This window comes from Tamandua tetradactyla, chromosome 3 (assembly GCF_023851605.1).
Source record: "Tamandua tetradactyla isolate mTamTet1 chromosome 3, mTamTet1.pri, whole genome shotgun sequence".
Classification (NCBI taxonomy): Eukaryota; Metazoa; Chordata; class Mammalia; order Pilosa; family Myrmecophagidae; genus Tamandua; species Tamandua tetradactyla.
In genome coordinates this window covers 144,134,990-144,152,853 of record NC_135329.1, presented here as the reverse complement: position 1 = coordinate 144,152,853, position 17,864 = coordinate 144,134,990, and positions in this window count along the sequence as shown.

Here is a 17,864-nt window from a genome sequence, read left to right as displayed (position 1 = left end):
GATTAATTAGAAGTAGGCTGACCTTCTCCTCTACATGAAGAAGTTTCATAAGGGCAAGCTCCAAGATCTGGGCACAAAATAAAAAAATATTTGCAAAGTCCCTTTGAGGGACTGGGGGAAAATGTGGAGAAATAGTAAACTTCCTCATTTGGAGAATATCTGATATTCTTGCAATCATTGGGGACTATCAAGTTGCTAGGCCAGGCCCTTGATCTTGGAGCTTGCCCTTATGAAACTTCTTCATGTAAAGGAGAAGTTCAGCCTACTTCTAATTATTCTTGAGTCACCCCCAGAGATGGGGTGTTTTGGGTATTCTTGGGATGGTGGGATGGGGTGTTTTGGGTATTCTTTTTTGCTTTTATATTTATTTTTATTGTATTTTTTTTGAGTAATGAAAGTGTTCTAAAATCTATGTGATGAAACTATATGATGTAACTGTGAACCATTAATTATACAATTTAGATAATTAAATGGTATGTGAATATATAGTATATATCAATAAAATTGCATTAAAAAAACAAGAGTGGAAGTATCTTAAACATACTTTGACTCTTCACAGATTGGCTCAAGGTCTGCCCTCAAGTCTCCCTTCCCTGAGTTCCTTTCTCCAACAGTAGCCAAGACAAAAGCTGCTAATGGGTAGTTCTAGGAACTTGGTTCTCTGGGTCGTCTTATGGAGTACATAGGGAAAGGAGACCAGAAGAAAGTCCTAGTGGTAATGTTACTGAGGGACTTTCGAGGACAGAATAAGGATACCTGTTAATTATAATTGTTATTGAGTACCTGTGTGTTATGTCCTACCAACCCCCCCCCCCCCCATATCACCTCTTCAAGTCTTAAGGGAAGTCTGTCACACACCCAGATGTCTTGCACCAGTGGTTTCTTTGAATAAATCAGGGAAAGGGCCCAGTTGACATGAACTTGAAAGGAGACACCAGCCACAGAGGTGGATATGCTTGAACCCAGAGCCAGCAGGAGAAGAAACATGGAACCACAAGTGGCCTAAGAGCATAAGACCTCTGGGGGAGTTTCTGATTTCCTACAGGATGTTATGTGAGGGCATAGGCTAATTTTATTGAAAGCTCAAAAGGCATGGTGACGTCAACTAACATCTGGGTCACACTTGTTATCAAGGAGTTGAAGACACAGGAGACATGCTTATCAAATTTGTGGAGGACAGGAGGCTAAAAGGAACAGCAAATACATAATTAGAATCCACAAAAACTAGAATGCTTGAATTGAATAAGGAGAAACTTAATAAGGATGAAGGGAATGTTCCACACTTGAGATAAAAACAAAATAAAATAAATTCTCTGGGCAAAACACAGGAAAAGAGTTAGAGATTTGAATCAAATAAGGGCACTCCAAAGGAAGATGGGATCTGATGCTGTTCTAATAGACAAACAGGATCCAAAGAAGAGAGGAGGGAGTCAGTTTCATTCTTTCTCATTACAGCCCTGGAGTATCATTTTCAGGCCTGTCCACTGTGTACTAAGGAGAATGCAAACCAAAGAGCATTCAGTGATTGAATAACTTGTGTGATTATGGAACTCCAAACCACATTATACGAGAATGGTGCTGGTTAGCTAGAGAAGAGGAGCATCTGGGAGTCATAAGAGTTCTCTGCAAATATCTAAAATTCTGCCAAGTCAAAGATGGATTAGACTTGTAATGCATGGCTCTGCAAAATGGAATCAGGATGGTGGCTGGATGGTTCAGGAAGAAACTAGAGTAAAATATAATGAAGAAAACAAATGTCACCATTAAGATTTATTTAACTGCAACAGAAAACCTGATTAATAGTGGCTTAAACAAATAAACAAAAAATCTGTTACTTAAAAAGAAGTCTACAAGTGGCTTGTCATTAAGGCCCAGTCTTCGTCTCCACATCATCAGAGTGTTATTTCTGTCCTCCTATCTGTTGCCTTGTGGTCACAAGATGGCTGCAGATGCTCTAATAACACAGATCTATATTCACTGTGAGAGAGCAGAGGTGAGGAGGGAGCCAATGTAGTTGCCTTTTCCTTAATGGTGCTATCCTTTTTTCAGAAAAAGAAAGGATTTCTCAGATTTTCATGTATATCTCATCTGTCCTACTAGGGTATGTGGCCAACCCTAGCTGCAAATGAGATTGAAAAAGGAATATTTGCCTTTTCTGGCCTATATGGTAGGAGACTGGCAAAAGAAAAGGGAACTAGGAGTGGCTTTTTAGTAGCTTCCAACAATATCTGCCTGTGATTTAACTACCAAGAGATTCTCTCAGCCCTTTTAATGGGGAAAAAAAAAAAAAATATATATATATATATATATATATATGCTTATATAAATATGCCCACGTAATTGTCACAAAAGCGAAAAAGTGAATTATAAATCACTTTCTCACTTAACATTTTGAATATAATCCCACATCATTTTGAAACTCTTTGAGAATATAATTTTAAACAGCTGCATAGTATCCCACATAGTATTCTGCATTCAACATCCCCCTCCCCTTGGATATATAGGTTATTTCTAGTTCGATTGAAGAAATGTGTAGCTGTTGTCTGCAGAGATAGAATGGTGTGCCTTGGAAGGTAATGAGTTGCCCACCTAGAGAAGTATTCCATTACAGGTTGGGCAGGTATTGGGCAGAGATGGAACAGATGAGACACAAGCACTGGTTAGGCCATTGATCTGTGTGACATTTTAGATCCTTTTCCATCTTAAGATACTGATGATAGGTGGAAACTGAGAGGGAGTTGTGGTCTGAGAGGAGGATCACTGTGCCCTCAAACAATCTCCATATCTGCTTCATCTTCCCCTTTCCGCTGCCTAACCCAACAGATTGCATGACATTCCTTCCCCAGGCACCCCCAACGTCAGCACCCCACAGCACCTGTCACACTGGCTCTCTCACTATTTCCTGTTAACAGGAACAGCCTGAACTGCTTTTAACATGACTTACATTTGCCCAAATGAAGACAGCGATGTCTCTGGCTCTTGTCAATGGGGCCGAACTTGGCAGTCAGCATGAAGGCCCCAGCCTCGACCAGAGGAGCAGAGGATGGAGAGAGCATAAGACACCAAGAGCTGATGACAACATGCCAGTGATGCTCTCTGCTGCCTTTTGCTGTGAAGAAGGCCTATCTGTGGCTTTCCAGATGCCACCAGAAAAAGAGGGGCAGTTATCTTCATTATGACTGTCCACTTCCAGGCTAAGCAGACACCCTAAAGTCACTTAGGTGGGCGAGGTAATGGAAGGAGTAAGAAGTGTCATTGTTCCATAGGTTAGTGTGTCAGCTGGTCGCAGATGCAGGAGAGCGTTGGGGGACAGCACAGACACCTGCCTTGTCAGTGAAGTTTGATATCTGCATTTTGCTATATATAATGTTAAGGCATGTGATCTGACCTAAGTCTGTCTGTGTCTAAATTTTCCTTCCATAGAACTGATTAAAGTATTCATTCTCTTGAATAGATTCTATATGCCAAGACTATAATTCAAAAACTTGAGTTCAGAATGAAGTATTTAGATCCAAGAAGCCCGTGATGACCACACGATGACAAAAAAAAATTAGCCATAATCGACTTCATCAGTTTAGGCTCAGACATGTGGAACTCAATTCATTCCTCTAGTATCTTTTTCTTTTCAGTGGTTATAGAGAACAACTATTTAAAGGTCAAACAACTTTGGTAAATTTTAGTAATGCAATATTGCTAATACCAAGCACAAAATAACTGCATAAATAAAGTTGCAATGATTTGGTCTTTTTTCTTAAAATGGAGCCATAAATGCCTGGTAGTCATATGAAATTGGAAAGATCATACAATTTGCAAGTGTCAGAGCCCCAAACATAATTTTCTCGACTATGAGGGTATTGTGTCTGCCAGGAGCCTAACACAACACAATTATAGCTGTACCAATGGCTCATAATATACAGACCAAGGCAACAGAGAATCTGAACAGAGGAATTCATTTATGTCTCAGCTCTGCCAACAATCCCCTGCATGCAAATCTCTTAATTTCTCTATAACTTAATTTCCCCCAAGTATAGGTTCTCATATGGGGCCTATGAATCTGGCCACCAGAAAGAATCTTGAAAAGTCTTCTCTACCAACAGCTGCTCTTTTTTCCTAGGTCAATATCAAAGAAAACCTCTTATAATATTATTTTACCTTTGGATTCTGTTAATCACAAAATCAGTTAAAATTCTATAGATTTCAAATTTTAGAACAGAACATAGTGGGTGTAATGTTGCTAAAGCACACATCTGAGAAGACGTTTAATATCCTGATTATACCATCTGTAGCAATCCTCACCAGATGCAGATCATTGCATGAGACAACCTGTCAGTTTATAGAGTAGGGCAGGTCATGTCCATGGTCTCCAGAAACATTCAATGTGGCAGAGAAACCAGCTGAATAAATGATTAATATAGACAATAAATGAAAAAGGAAAGGGGATGCACAGCTTGTGCATAATATATGAGCAGATGTAGTGGATACATCTGGGGTATCTATCTGTAGTAGTTTGTTAAGTTGCCAGAATGTGATATACCAGAAATGGAACAGAACAGCTTTTAAAAAGGAAATTTATTAAGTTGCAAGTTTATAGTTCTAAGCCTATAGAAATGTCCAAACTAAGGCATCCAGGTAAAGATACCTTAATTCAAGGAAGGCTGATGGGTCTGGAATACCTCTGTCAGCTAAGTAGTCATGTGGCTGGCATCTGCTGGTCTCTTGTTCCTGGGCTCTGTTGCTTTCAGCCTCTGTTTCTGCAGGTGTTCCTCACTTTGCTTCTCCAGGGCTGGCTTTCATCTCCTGCCTTCTCTTGCCTATTTCTAGGTTCTGGCTTGCTTATCATCTCATGGGAAAGCCCATGGCAATGTCTGCTGGGTTCCAAGCATCTCCAAACACCCGTGTCTCTGTTCTGTGACGTGACTGTTCTCCAAGCATCCACATCTGCTCTCTCTGTCAGCTCTGGCTCACTCCAAAATGTTTCCTTTTTAAAGGACTCCAGTAAACTAATCAAGATTCACCTAGAATGGGTGGAGTCACATCTCCATCTAATCAAAAGGTTGCACCCACAATTGGGCGCACCACACCTCCATGGAGGTGATCTAATCAAAAGTTTCCATCTACAATTTTGAACCAGGATTAAAAGAAACAGCTGCCCCCACAAGATAAGATCAGGATTAAAACACAGTTTTTCTGGGACATAATATTTTCAAACTGGAACATTGTCCAACCCACACGACCCGCTTTCTCTGAAAACTACTTCTTTCCAGCAGCTGTGTTTGCACACCATACACAGTCCCTACCTCAGCCACAGCTGGTTGGACCAGGAGTAAATACCTGACCAAGCTGAGCCAAATTCTCTCTCCTGAGAATTTGGAACTGTGATTCAGAGCACTTATAATATCAGACATTTTAGAGTGGAGGACAAACGAGAACTGGGAGAAGTAGCCACCAGGTTCTGTGTGCCTGAAACCCAGAGACTGAGAGGTGCTTTAACTGGTCCTTAACAGCTTTGCCCTTTCTGGTGTCAGGCCATCATGGGGCTCTGTGACATTCCTGTCTTCATGAAACAGCCCTGTATCCTATGAGAATTTGTTCTTAAGTTAGCTCAGGTATGTTGTGTTACTTGTATTCAAAACAGTTTTGACAAGAGCTTGAGCACTCAGATGCTCCTTGCTCACATAAAATAGATATGGATAATCTAAAATAGCTGATAATCCAAAGGCCATTTTTGTCTATGGAGGACACTGTGAAATGAGAATGTTTAAATTGCATAAATCATTAAGCATTGCTTAAACACCCCAAAGAAAGTACAAACCCTCAATGCCGTGAACCTGCAAAATGAACTTGCAAAGCCAGTCCATTTCCTGCCTGGCTCTGCTCTTCCCTACTGGTTGGGCTGCCCAGGGCTCCGGCCATCCTCTCGTTCCCTCTCCTCTCTGCCTCATCTTCCCAGGATGCCACAGCTGTTCCACTGACATCCAGCTTAGCCCATCACATCTTTCTTCAGAGGTAGTTTTTGTAAAGTTCCTTCCTGGCTGTAAAGAGTGAGACAAGGGTCTCAGAAAATAATCAATAGAGGAGGCAAGAAAACCATAGGATTCTTTTAAAAAGTGTTTACCAGGGAAGCAAGAGAAGGCACTTGGGTGACTTCCTGGCCAATGAGGAATTTGAGCATGATTCATCTGGCATAAGGATCCCCCCAAAATCAAAAACTGTTGCAGGAACAAGAGGGAAGAGGCTATTTCGGAGCTGTCAGACAATTACATTTGTCCAGGCAAGGAGAGCACATATAGCAAGTGGCGGGTGGGTGGGGAGGGGGACATTGGAGCAGTAGTTATTAGGGCTGGGTAGGGCCCCTATCCCTGGAAACAGAAGCCAGAAATTGCATTAAAAAGAAATTTCTTTCTATAACTCAAGATTTCCTCATGGCAAAATCACCCTTTCCTCTTCCTCTTGGCAGCTCACCACAAGTAAAATTAGGTTAGAAATAAACATACACACAATACCACACTGTACTGCATGTTTTTAGAATTTCCCTCACTGCCACCAAATACTCACATCCTAAGTTCCTTATGGGCCTGTGAAATACCACAGTGACTTAGGATCAGGCCTGGTAGCTTAGAAATGTGCCCGTGAGCACCTGCTTCAGGTTTATCAAGGACATTCTTGTGCAGTTTGTCATTCAATCACAAAACATGAAAGCTTGGAGGGACTTTAGGGCACCCCTTTCCAATACTACTCCCTCAGTTTCCAGGTGAAACCAAGGCCTACTGTGGTTATCAAAAAGATGATCCTATTCCATGGGCAGGACCTCCTAGCTTTGGCCAGATTTTTTTTTGTCTCCCAATCAAATAGGACAGGCCAGTCTGGCCAAGCTCCCAGTCTAAGGATGCAAGGTTTTGCCAACAGGCCTCCACAAAAGTCCAGCAGAGAACTTGCCAAGTCCAGAGCAGACCCTGGTTCCTTATCTGCAGGCAGGGTTCTCCCATGATTTTCTGGCTGGCCCTCCTGAGGGCAGCTGTACCAGCTTGGCTGTTGGCGCTTTCAGTCTCAGGTCCTGCTTTGCTTGGTTGATCAGCACGGTTAGGTTCCAAACCTAACTGCTAAGACACAAAGCATGCTTGCACCTGTTTCTCCATGAAGCTCGTGCTGCCTTGACCCTGACTGTGTCACTTTAGGGCCTCAGATGACCATGCCTAAGACTTGGACACAAGCGACCATGGGAAAAGAGGAAGCTGTCAGACACCACAGAGTCACTGTGCCAGGTTTCTCCTTCCAGAACCAGCCTCCTGCATTTCTCTGCCAGTTGGCTCTTTTCAATTATTCTTTTGTACCTCATTATTACAGTTCTCTCATGTCCTGAAAAGCTTCTTTTCTGGGAAACATTTGAGCCATACAGTAAACTCATGGACTCTAGCTTAAAAGATCTGGGTCAATGTTTCTAAAAGTAAGGCCCACAGCCGAAACACCGGTCCGCATCCCAACCATCCTGAATCAGAATCTCTTACAATGGGGGCTGGAAAGCTGATCTTTTAAATAACTACTACAGGTGAGTGTGATGTGCACTGAAGTTGTAGGACCCCAATATAAGTCTGACTAAATTCCAACTGGTAGTGTGGGGTAGTTGCATAGTCTAGGTCCTCTGGGTCTTCTCTTTGATATCTCTGTGGGAAAAAGTACTTCAAGAACTTTGAAAATGCCAATTTAAAGACTAATATTATTTCTTGGAGGCAGGGGTCCATTTCTCCCTCCCTGACCTTGCCCCATCATCTCAAGGGTGGTCAGGATAATGGTCCATGGAGGATTCCTGAGACCAGGGGCTTGTAGACCACCTTCTACCCCTTTTCCACATAGACTATTTGACCCTTTAGTCCAACATCCCCCTCCAGTCCTGAGAGATGCATTTCAAAGTTTAGTGACCACTTTGAGGGCACAAATCTGGGGTGTTTCTTTCTGTGTAGGAAATGTCTCTGGAATCACTGATTTCTATTTTACAGCTTTAAAAATCAAGAAAGCATGAAGATTCTGAGAACTCATTTGAACTTGACTTTCAGAAAGAAGCCCACAGGAATGCAGAAGGCACCACTCCCTTAAAAAACTAAATACCATCCACAATACCAAAATAACTAACAAGAGATCTTATTTGGTGGCCCAAGATAACTCTTCATCCATTGACAAGGGGGAAAAGTCCATTTTAGGTCTGTAGCTTTACTCCAAACATGAACAAAAAGCTGACAATACATTTTACACTAATTTTGTGTCTGCATCTTACCTCTGAAGAATCCAAGGCACTTCCACATATCCTTTGTGTGTCCTCTGTCATGGAGGAAGGCAGATATTTTCATGGTTTCTTTAATGACCCTGCTAAGGCCAGGGAGATACATGATTAGTCCAAGGCAGAGCACTTCAATAGCCACAGAGTTCTAGAAATTGATAAAATGACTTGATCCTTGAGTCAGGGAGCTGAATCTTTTTTTTTTTTTTTGCATTAAGTTGTCTCTATGGATACCCCGGATTATTTTATCTTGTTGGCATTCAGTCTGCAAATAAAACTGACCTATAGGTAACTTCATCCATGTATCCTTTCCCCACCTTTTACACTCTGCCTACTACTGATATTAGGATGCTTTTATAAAAAAGTATTTTTATTGAGATATCTTCACACTCATACAGTTCATCCGAAGTATACAATCAATGGCTCACAATATCATCACATAGTTGTGTTTTCATCATTATGATCATTTTTAGAACATAGGCATCATTCCAGAAAAAGAAATGAAAACAAAAAAACTCATACATCCCATACCCCTTACCCCCGCTCTCATCGACCACTAATATTTCAATCTACCCATTTTTTACCCCTTATCTAACCCTATTTATTTATTTATTGTTTTATCCTTATTTTTTTTTTACATATCCATATTTTTTATACCCTGGATAAAAGATGCATCAGGCACAAGATTTTCACAATAACATAGTCACATTGTAAAAGCTATATAGTTATGCAATCATCTTCAAGAATCAAGGCTATTGGGCGGGCCACAGTGGCTCAGCAGGCAAGAATGCTTGCCTGCCATGCTAGAGGACCCGAGTTCGATTCCCAGTGCCTGCCCATGTAAAAAAAATAAATTAAATTAAAAAAAAAAAGAATCAAGGCTATTGGAACAAAGTTCAACAGATTCAGGTACTTTCCTGTTGCCATGCCAATACACTATAAACTAAAAACAGATAGCTATGTAATGCATAAGATAGCCTCCAGTATAAACTCTTGATGCTGTTTGAAATCTCTCAGCCACTGAAACTTTATTTTGTCTCATTTCTCTCCCTTTTGGTCAAGATGTCTTTCTCAATCCCATGATGCTGAGTCCCGGCTCATCTCAGGAGTCATGTCCCACGTTACCAGGGAGATTTCCATCCTGGGAGTCATGTTCTACATAGCAGGGAGGGCAGTGAGTTTACCTGATGAGTTGGATTAGAGAGAAAACCATATCTGAGCAAAAAAAGAGGCTCCCTGGAGGTGACTGACTCTTAAGTATAATTATAAGTAGGCTTAGCTTCTTCTTTGTGGGAATAAGTTTCATAGGGGTAAAAACCCAAGATCGAGGTCTCAGCCTATTAAAATGGTTGTCCCCACTGCCTGCAAGAATAACAGGAATTCCCCAGATGTGAAAGTTTAATACTTCCTCCTTTCTCCTAAGTCCTCTAAGGGGACTTTACAAATACTTTCTCTGCCCCAGTTATTCTGGGATATATTAAGGCACCATACTAACCTGGACAAACCAACAAGATTTCACACCCTATTCAAGATTCCATGTAATTATGGTGTTTGAATAAACTGATCATACAATGGCATTAGGGCTCTTGCTCATTCTGTGATTCACAAGAGAAAATCTAATATATGATTAACCTTAGAATGTTAAAGTCTTATCATATGATTTTCAGATTATAGAAGTGAAGCTTAGAAAAGGATTGGTTCACCCAAAGAAATGTTTGGCTAATGTGAAATTTTAGGCATCAGTGTAATGGGGAACCTTCTGAAGTTTCTTTAAATATACACTTATTCTGTTCAAGCAGAATGCCAAAAGCTGTCTACAAGATAGACTATATTAGAATGAAAAACCTGTCAACCCTAAAATAAATGGAAACAACCAAACTCTGTTCCCAAATCACCCTAAGAATGTGACTTTGGAAATTTTGAATCACAGTACTAAATAAAACTGTAAAAATTATCCAACCTGGAGATTTCCACTTTGGGACAAGATGGAGTAACATGAACCAGATTTACTCTCCCACCCAAAACAACTAAAAAACCTGACAAATTACAGGAATCAAAAAGTCTCAAGACACTGGACATCAGGCAATGAAAGGCACTGATACCTGAAAGACAGGGAACAAATGAGATGAGCCCTAAGATGGCCCTGGCTAACTGCATTGAAAGAGTTTCTGGTCACAGTGCTAGAGAGGGGGAGCCTAGAGGGGGGCTGGCTACTCCTGGATTAAGGAAATTTGGGAGGCCAAAGTAGCCAGAGTTCACAGTGCAGAGGACTGAATGGAGAAAACTGAGAGAGCTCTGCAGAAGGTCCCCTCAAGTTGAGTGCTGTTCAGTGTATGCATTATAGGAAACTACCTGAGATTAGGGAAAGAACCACCTGAAAGGATTAGAAGGAACAAGGGATAGGAAGAACTCATATTAGGGCTGGAAAAAATGCCTCCTCCCACCAGATAGGGAGAAAAAACTCATGATTCATAGGGTACTGGGTAGAGTACTCAGAAGGATCCAGAGTTTGTAGTAGAAAAAAATTAACCCTAGATTAAACCTTCTCTGATCTCACCTCACCAAGCTTACTCAAGAAGAAACAGATAACTTGAATAGCCCCGTTTTTTTTTTTTTTTTCAAGAAATCAGATTTGTAGTTTAAAGCCTTCCTAAAAAGAAAACTGCAGGTTAAGATGCCTTCCTTAGGGAATTTTACCAAATATTTCAGGAAGAAATAATACCATTTTACACAAACTCTTCCTGAAAATCAATGAGGAGCAACCACTCTTCAGGCTAGCATTATTCTTGTACCAAAAGCAGGCAAAGCTATTCAGGAGAAGAAAGCTAGAGATCTGTATCTTTCATGAACAGAGATGCAAAAATTCTTAACAAAATTTTAGCAAATTGAATCGAACTATATGTAAAAAGCATAATACAGTGTGACCAAGTGAGTTTTATCCTAGGAATACCAGGCTCATTCAGCATTCAAAAATCAGTCACTGTTAGTCACCGCATTAATAGGCTAAAAGCACCATATAATAGACTAAACGAGAAAAACCATAAGATCATCTCAGTAGATACAGAAAAAAGCATTTCACAAAATCCAACAACCATTCCTGATAGATCTCTCAGCAAACTAGGAGTTGAAGTAAACGTTTTAAACTCATTAAAGGGTATTTACAGCTAACATCATAATTAATGGTGAAAGACCAAATGCTGCTTCCCCAATATCAGGAAAAAGATAAGAATCCCCACTCTCATCATTTCAATTTAATAGTGTACTAAATGTTCCAGCCAGTGCTATTAGGCAAAAAAATATTAAAAGTCATCAGTATTGGAATGGAAGAAGTCAACTTCTCTTTATTGACAGGTGACAAGTTCGTTTATGTAGGAAATCCTATAAAATCTACAAAAAAGTTACTAGAATTAAAAAGTGAATTTAGTAAGACTATAGGATACAAGATTAATATACAAAAATCAATTTTATTTCTATATACCAGCAAGGAACATTTGGATATTGAAATTTTAAAAATACTATTTATAAGAGCACAAAATATTAAATACTTGGGGATAAATCTGACAAAGAGGTGTGAAGCCTGTGCACTGAAAAACACAAGATGTACCTAACAGAAACTAAAGAAGACCAAAAATAAATAGAAAGATACTGTAATCATGGATCAGAAAGTCTCAAAATTATTAAGATATTAATTCTCTCCCAAATGATCTATAGATTCAAAGCTGCAATGCCAGAGTGTCAGCAAGCTTTTTTTTTTTTTTTTTTGGTATAAAATTAAAATCCAATTCTAAAATTAATATGGAAATGCAAACACAGAGTAGTCAAAACAGCAGACTTACACTGACTTAGATGAAACACCAAAATCATAATCCATAAAAGAAAAATAGTAATATTGGACTTCATCAAAATTAAAAATAACTGCCTTTTGAAAGATACTAGCAAGAAAATGGAAAAGACAAACCAGAGACTGGGAGAAAATATTTGCAAATTACGTATTTGATAAAAGACTTGTTTTGATTTAAAAAAAGCTCCCTAAACTCAATGGTACGAAATATAAACAATCCAATTCAAAAAAACGGGCAGAAGATTTGGACAGATACTTCACCAAAGAAGATGGCTTATTTGCCATGTTCATATTGAACATGATAATATGTTCAACATGATTAGTATTAGAGAAATACAAATTAAAACTACAATGAAACTGTGGTGTATACATACAATAGAATATTGAGCATTTGCAAGAATGAAGGAAGTTATGAGGCATGCAAATGGGCAAATGAACCTTGAGGACAGTATGTTGAGTGAAATAAGCCAGAAACAAAAAGACAGATATTATGATGCCTCCCTAATATGGACTAACTATAATGTGCAAACTTTGAGAATTGAATTTGAGAACATAGGTTATCAGGGGAAGGTATATTGTAAAGGTTCCCAGATTGTAAACTCTTACAGTGATTACATCTATTCTGAGTTGTAACTGTTATTTCTAAATTCTGAGATGCTGAACTCTTTGCATATAACCTGGTTGTCCCCTGGAACTTCGGGTGTCTGTGTGACACCTGAGACTCAGAGCTCAAGTTCTGTAGCTATGAAAGTCAGCATTACCTTATACAGCAACTATTTAAAAAATTGAAGAAGAGATCAGACTTCAATTAGAGATGTGTTTGAAGCCCATCTGGTTAGGACTAAGGTAAATCAAAACAAAGGGTAAAGGATGATATTGACTATATTTTAAAACTTCAACTTCTGTGTGAGACCAAAGGAAAAGATGTTTATTTGGTACAAAATTTATATTTTCATTAGCACAACATCTATTTTAACTTGTATGGTCAGTTTATTTGAACACCGTTAATCATATGGAATCTTGAATAGGGAGTGCAATCTTGCTGGTTTGTACATGTCCCGCTATATCCCAGAGTAATCTGGACAGATGATAAAAGAAGTATTTGCAAAGTTCCTTTGAGGGAGTAGGGGAAAATGTGGAAATATTAAACTTCCCACCTGGGGAAGACCTAATATTCTCACAAGCATTGGGGACTACCAATTTAATAGGCCAAGCCCTTGATCTTGAGGCTTGCCCTTATGAAACATTTATACAAAGAAGAAACTAAGATTACTTCTAATTATGCTTAAGAGTCACCTCCAGAGAAACTCTTTTGTTGCTCAGATGTGGCCACTCTAAGCCAACACTGCAGGTGAACTTGCTGCCTTCCCTCCTACGTGTAAATCAGAAGTGTACATCTCCCTGGTAATGTGGGACATGACTTCCAGGGATAAGCCTGACCTTGGCATCATGGGATTGAGAAAGGTTTCTTGACCAAAAAGGGGAAGAGAAACGAAGGAAAAAAATAAATAAATAATAGGGGCATAGAGGGTATGGGACGTTTTGGATGTTCTTTTTCACTTTCATTTTTATTGTTGTTGAGTAATGAAAAAGTTCAAAAATCAATGGTAATGATAAATGCACAGTTATATGATGATATCATGAGCCACTGATTGTATATTTTGGATGATCATATGGTATTTGAATATATCTCAATAAAATTGTATTTTTTTAAAACCCACAATGAGTACATGCCTATTAAAATATCTACTGTTAGAAATACTGACCATGCTGACCATACCACATGTTGGCTAATGGTTGTAGACAAATGATTTCTCACATACTGCTGGTGGGAATGTAAAATGGTCCAATTCTTCTGGAAAACAGATTGGTAGTTTCTTAAAATGTTAATCATGTATCTACTTTATGAGCCAGCCATTCTATTCCTAAGTATTTACCCAGGATGAACGAAAGCTATGTTGATAGAAAGATATGTGCTCAAATATTCATAGCAGCTTTATATGCATTAACCAAAAACTAGAAACAACCCAAATGGCCATCAACAACTGTGGATGGACAAACAAATTGTGGTATATCCAGACAATGGAATTCTACTCAGCAATGAAGAATGAACCATCGATACATGCAACAACCTAGATGAATTCAAAATAATTACACTGAGTGAAAGAAGTTAGACCAAAGAGATTCAATGAGTGTTTCATTTTATACAAGATTTCAGAAAAAGCTAAGAATCTGTATTGCCAGAAAGCAGATCAGTAGTAGGGGGGTAGGAATGGACAAGAGGAAGGGATTTCAAAGTGGCATGAGGAAACTTTTGAGGAATGTGGACATGTGCATTACCTTCACAAGGTAATAATTTCATATATATATATGTATATAAATTTTCCCATATATATGTATATACAGATATGTATGTATGTATATATATACATATATATGGAAAAATTATCAAATTATATACTTCAAATATGTTTAGTTTAGTTATGTCAATTATAAACTGAACAAAACCATTTTTCAAAAAGGACAAGCAAACAAACACACAAATTACCTAGCCTGAGGAAGGAAGCACATGGTAAGTGTACCCTGATCCTCCCAGCCTTTGGCAAACATTGCCAATCAGACACAAAGGGATCCTGGTAGTCATGCTCAATTAGAGTTAGATCTTGAGATCCATTTGTCACCTGTGACCCAGGTCAATTGCCTCATTTTATAAAACTTGAGTCTCAAGAGTACGGCAAATTAATAGCAAAAATGAAGCTGAGGTCTCCTATTACCAGTACAATGTGCTTTCCCCAACACAACAAGTTCAAGAAAATTGGAATGGAGAGAAAGTGAAGATAGAATCTAATAAAAAGAGGTTGCAGCAGACCATGAAAAAAAATAAGGGATCTGAACGGGACATCAAATGTATACTTCTGAAGAATATCAGTGATGTGTTGTGGCGTTATCTCTAAACGTATTTTTTATAAGACCAATGATGTTTTCATGCAAAGTAAACAATTATCTATAAGAAAATTGGTGAAATTCTCATTTTTATATTTTTAATAATGAAAATACTAAAATGACTCAAAATGTTCTTGACCTGTCATGCAAGTGATTCTTTTTTTTTTAATACATGGGCAGGCACCAGAAATCGAACCCGGGTCCTCTGGCACGGCAGGCAAGCGTTCTTGCCTGCTGAGCCACTGTGGTCCACCCGCAAGTGATTCTTATGACCAGAAAATTACTCTATTTGCAAATAAGGCCAAGAAGCAAAATGATGTAAGATCACACAAAATGTAAGTCAATAAAATCATATGTAGATATGCAGAAATAATATTTATTTGGGTAAGAAAATACTTCATTGGTTTGAAGCACAAATAAATACTTCTCTTAAAAAGCATACTCACTTAATAGCTATCTGTTAGCTATGTGTTCATTTAATAACAATCACATGGCCTATTAAAATACCATTTCTAGAGCTACAACTACTCTGAGTTCCTACATGCAAGAGCTAAGTCTTACTCATCTTCATATTGTCAGGGCGAGCAGAATCCCAAATATCTTGGTCCTTTTTTCTTGCTCATCATATGAGATAATAAACTTCTTTGCTGTTTAAACCAGTCCACTGGAGGTTTTCTTACAGACTTCAGAATTGACTCAATGATTGAATGAATCTTAACTTCCTCAACTAAAGAACAGGGATGATAAAATCAGTCTCATTGGAATTTGAAGGCAATAAATTAGATAACGCATTGAGAACTCCTTGGACCGTGCCTATCTTAGAGGAAGTGCTAGGTAAATGTGAGTTCCCTTCCCGCCCCCCATTTCCCTCTTATGCTATCTTCAATTTAAATATTAGGGAGACAAGGTTCAACACATGCATAGCTGATAGAACTGTCAGTTATGTTTCCTAGTAAGCTTGATACCACCAACTTTGAGAGAATTGATTATTCCATTAACCGTGTTTTTCTCTTTGGCTTTTGTTTTTATTAAACTTATCAAAGAACTTATTCTGGGAAATGATTAAAAGATGATCTGTGAATAAAAAAAACTAAATTTCTGCCAGGAGAGCAACAAAGTCTAAGAAGACTCTTCCTCTCTGTCCCTCCCCCCACCAAAAAATAAACCATTATGCTGGTAGCCCAGTAGCTACCCTTTCATATAAAATATACATATATATTTTTAAATATATTTATAAAAATAAACAAAATTTTTATCTGGAAATAATGTCAAACTTATGTAAAAGTTGCAGCTACAAAGAACAATAATACCAAGGACACCCAAATACCGTTTACCCAGATTCACCGATTGTTGACATCTTGTCCCATTTGTTTCATCTTTTCTCTCTCTTTCTCTCCATCTTTGTATCCATAATATATTTTTCTCTGAATCATTTCAGAATAAGTTGCATCAATCTTGCCCATTATGATATAATTTAATTTTAAATTTTATTCTACAATTTAAACCCTCAAAACAGATACGTGTACATGGTGCAAAATCCAGAGGGCACACAAAGGAATAAAGTTAAAAATAAGTCTTCCCCCATCTGTGTCCTGGACACTTTGAATTTCAGAATGTATGAGAATACAAAAAAATTGTAACTTGAGACTCTCTGAATCAATTTTCTTACCCAATATATGAAAGCTTCTGTACATTCAAAACAATTGAGAAAGTTATGAATATTTACCTAAAAGAGAGAATTCAAGAGACCTAAAATGTATTTGAACACTGCAGATGTCACTGCAATTTCTAATGCTGCAAAGGTTTGGGACTGTGTCTTCACTTAGCCATTTATATATTCACATATTTCTTCATTCATTTATCAATCTGTTATTAAGTACTAGACCCTGTCCTAGTATGGCAAATTGTATTTTACAAAAATTATCCCAACAACATATCCCATCCCGCATACTCTTCTTAAAATGTGACTCTCCCACTCCTCCCATTGACAGGTAGGATCTATGTTCCCTCCCCTGGAATCCGGGTGGACTTGTGACCCGTAACAGCAGGGATGCTATTGACTTCCAAGTTGTGATGATTGGGTTCATGTGTCAACTTGGTCAGGTGATGGTGCCCTCTCATCTGGTCAAGCAAGCACTGGCTTGAACTGTGGCTATGAGGACATTTCATGACTTGAATCTTCAGTGAGTTGATTGCATCTGTGGCTGATAGCATCTACAGTCAACTACGGGAATGCCTCCAGCAATGAGCTATGTTTAATCCAATCAGTTGAAGGCTTTTAAGGGAGAGGCGATGACTTCAGCAGTTAGAAGAGAGAACTTTCAACTCTACTTCAGCCAGCTAGCCTCTCTTGCAGAATTCAGCAAAAACATTACTGGAGCTGCCAGCTTGCAGCCTGTCCTGTGGAATTTGGACTCATACATCCCCACAGTTGCATAAGACACTTTTGTAAAACCTCATGCTATTTACAGATATTATTCTGTTAGTTCTGTTTCCTTAAAGAACCCTGACTAATACACAAGGTTAGATCAAGATAAATACAGCTTCCGTCTGGCTCTCCCGGGATGGTGGCTTTTGAATCCCAGATACCATTCTGTGAATGAGTCAAGCCTTCTTGTGAAGAAGTCCATGTAGAGAGGAACAGACAATTCACACCAACTTGCTAGCCCATGAGTGCACCATATTGGAAGGAGATACTCTAGACCCAGGGGATCTTTCCCAGCTGACAGTGAATGAAGCAGAGACAAACTGTCCTTGCCAAGCTCCGTCCAAGTCACAGATTCATGAGCAAATTAAATAATTGTTGTT